We start from the raw sequence: 3979 nt of genomic DNA on the forward strand, positions 1-3979 counted from the left end.
GACATTCAATCAGGTGACTTGAAAATTCTGACCTTTTATATAGACTTGTTTTAAAAAATTCATCGTTAAGATTAACGTTAATTTTAACTTGATAAAAAAAGATACCCTGTGGTAGTAGGCACTCGCCTCTCAAAAGGACAAGTTTTCAAGACTAGTTTGCAGATCTTAAGGTCGTGTGGCTTCTGAAACCTAAGTCAGTTCTTTTACTTCTTTTTTTTCTACGATCGCCATAATTGATTCTTTGTTAATGTGATCCCATTGGTCGATTTTAGAGGTGTATCTCTAACGTCACAGATACTTTTAGCGTTGCCAGGTTGTTAAAATCAAGAAAAAATATGTTTCATATTATAAAATAATTGATGAATATGGCAAATTTTCTGAAAACTACCTTTAAAGATTCTAGTACTGTATTTATTTTTGGTTAATACCTATTTTTATATAAAAAAAAGTTTAAATTGAGTAAAAAACAAATGCAAACCTACAATAGACTCAGATGCGTTGTCCTTTATTTTACGCTTTGGCAAGAAACCAGCCAGACATGAATCGACCTTCTGTGGTAGAGGATATTTGTATGTTTTTATCAAAAGTTTCCCTGAGCTTTTGTAGGAAGGAAATTGATGTTATTGAAGCAACTAAACGCGCTAAATTTTTAACATTTTGTGTGTACAAAATATGTTTGATATATTTTTATTTTCAGGTTGACTTTGAAGTATTCAGAGTTTTAGTATCTCTCTCTCTCTCTCTCTCTCTCTCTCTCTCTCTCTCTCTCTCTCTCTCTCTCTCTCTCTCTCTCTCTCTCTCTCAAGAAGAATGATAAAATAAGCTGAATAAGATAATGATGGCAATAATGATATCCTTAATAACAATGATAATTGTTACTAGTGAATTGCAACTACTACTACTGTTAACATTTTCGTCCTGCAATTTCACGAGCTAACTAGTTGATGGGTCCTTACCCTCTGCCCAACATGACGTCCGTCCCTTCCATATATCTTTGCTGCCATTTCTAGTGAATAAAAAGGAAGATTTAACTCCTCCCATCACCAGATATCCCAGATTTTAGCGAATATGGTCCGACATGACAGCTCTATCCATATATCCCGAAAAACTGAATTCCAGGTCCACTCTAACCGGACTGGCTAGAGATATATGAGAGTTTCATAAGAACTGCACTATAAAAATATGTCTAACTTGATGTCATAATATTATTGGTTCCTTATAAATGACGCCTATAAACTACAAAAACTACATAAAAAAGGGAATGATCGGGATCCTCTTTAGCTTTCTGTATAACTTGAAACGCTGTACCATTTTGGGGTGGGCGGGGGTTGGGGTTAGATCAGGCATATTAATCATACCCTTCAGAAAAAATGGTTTGGTGTCGTAGCTTGTATTTTATTTAGACAGTTTTAGTTTATCATATACAGTACATGAGTGTGTGTGTGTATATATATATATATATATATATATATATATATATATATATATATATATATATATATATATATATATATATGAACATATATCACAAGCACACGTGATTTTAATTAATGTAAATATCACCCACGAAATGCATTTAATACCGAATTCTATCTTGGGAAATACATATCCACTTGGAATTCATTTTATGGTAACAGCTTCTGGCCGTGTGGTGATTCGAACCACCACCTGTACGGCTAGAAACTATGCAGGCAGGGACCCTATCGACTCAGCTATCAAGAGAGACTCAGTCTCTCTTGATAGCTGAGTCGATAGGGTCCCTGCCTGCATAGTTTCTAGCCGTACAGGTGGTGGTTCGAATCACCACACGGCCAGAAGCTGTTACCATAAAATGAATTCCAAGTGGATATGTATTTCCCAAGATAGAATTCGGTATTAAATGCATTTCGTGGGTGATATTTACATATATATATATATATATATATATATATATATATATATATATATATTCAAATGAGCCATATGATTTAATACATTAAAGTCTGGATTCTCTTACCGGCCTTGGGATGAAAGCCCCAGGCGAAATCACCCAAAGACTATAGCATCTGACCGGGCGGGTTTCGAACCCTAGTCCAGGATGCTTGTATGCCAGTGATACTACCACTTAGCCTCGTGGCTAAGTGGTAGTGTCACTGTCATACAAGTATCATTTATAATACCGGTGCCACCAGTTTACTGTATGCATTTCTAAAGAGTCTTTGATACATCAATGGTCCTTGGCTGCACCTTCCTTTGAGCCTTCTACTTTGTCTTCCTCGCTGCCTCCTTTATTCCACCTTGCAGTACATCCTCTTTGGCACTTTTCTGCGCGACTTTACTTCTGTAAATCCAGCCTAGTTAATATGCATTTATCTTTTTGTAGGAATAAAGCTATACCGTTTCGCAGTAAATCTTCAGGGATGCGGTCGCTACTCTCATTCGGTCATTTTTTTTGTAGACTATATATATATATATATATATATATATATATATATATATATATATATATATATATATATATATATATATATATACACATATATATATATATATATATATATATATATATATACACATATATATATATATATATATATTATTGCATTAGTATTCTTTTATTATTACATACACACACACAGATATATATATATATATATATATATATATATATATATATATATATATATATATATATATATATTATTGCATTAGTATTCTTTTATTATTACATACCCACACAGATATATATATATATATATATATATATATATATATATATATATATATATATGTATATATATATATATATATGTGTGTGTGTGTGTGTGTGTGTGTAAATATTTGTTTTTATTGTGTACTGTAACAATGGGGAGTTTATCGATGAGAAGAAAAATTGTGACATAGAGGAATTAGAAGTAAAAGAAATTGGGAGGTACAGTAAACTGAAGAAAAATGCGGGTGGAAGGGAAAGCAAGATCTTTTTGTCGTCGATCAATGTAATGTGATTCGTGTTCATGAAGCTTCCTTTTACTAAGACTTAGGGCGAAAAGAGTAATAGATCTTGAATCTACTTGAGAAGCCACTGCCAAGAGTCATGCAAAGTAAATGAAGCAATGCTATAACCTTATGTAAAACGAAGCATCAAGACAATAAAAACTTAAGCCATAAGTAAATTATGGATCCTTTAAGCCGTCAATCAGATAGAAATGAAAAAGGCAGTGTGAAGCAAATTTAAATTGCATGAATATAAAAAGTTAAGTATTTTTTTTTAATGATTATTAACTGAGTAATTTGCAGACATTAAATTGTTGTTTTATTGGTTTTATGAGAATACTTTTTCATTTCGGTATAAAAAACAAATTTGACACAAAATTTTATCCTTTTTCAAAATAGATTTTTTAGACGCCTTTGTACCATAGTTTCCCGATGCCAATGATTATTATTTTTATTCAAAGATCTATTCTGATGAGAAAGAAATTCTTTTAATGTTTAGCAAAGTTTGAAGTCAGGAAAGCAAACATTATTTGATCAAGTTTTGTTTTGGTTTTATGAATTATGTTGTTATAGTCAGAGACCATTACAGTATTTTTTTTTTTTAAAGAATGCAATTTCTGTTATATTTGTCGGTTTATTCTGATATTTTAATAATTTGACATCTGTGTTCTGTCTTTTTCAGTTTGATAGTTTGACTAATTTTATACGTCTTTTTGATTAACGTTAGGATCCAAGTTATCCATTGTGTCTTTAGATGTTTCTATTAAAATGCTTTAAGAGCATACCGATGGACCCTTTTCTGAAGACGAAATCCATCCACTTCGTACGTGACTGAGATTAGTTCTGAACGTGACCTCAGTTGTGCATTCCCTATGGCCTCTAGCAGGGTGTTAAATATAGATTGCGAGATACATCTGATTAAACAATCGCTTTGGCACTCATGCAGACACATTCTCGTGACGTCACATAGTTAGCAACACCGGATTGGTTGTCTGGTCGTCACGGG

Source organism: Palaemon carinicauda, chromosome 1 (assembly GCF_036898095.1).
Source record: "Palaemon carinicauda isolate YSFRI2023 chromosome 1, ASM3689809v2, whole genome shotgun sequence".
In the NCBI taxonomy this organism is placed as follows: Eukaryota; Metazoa; Arthropoda; class Malacostraca; order Decapoda; family Palaemonidae; genus Palaemon; species Palaemon carinicauda.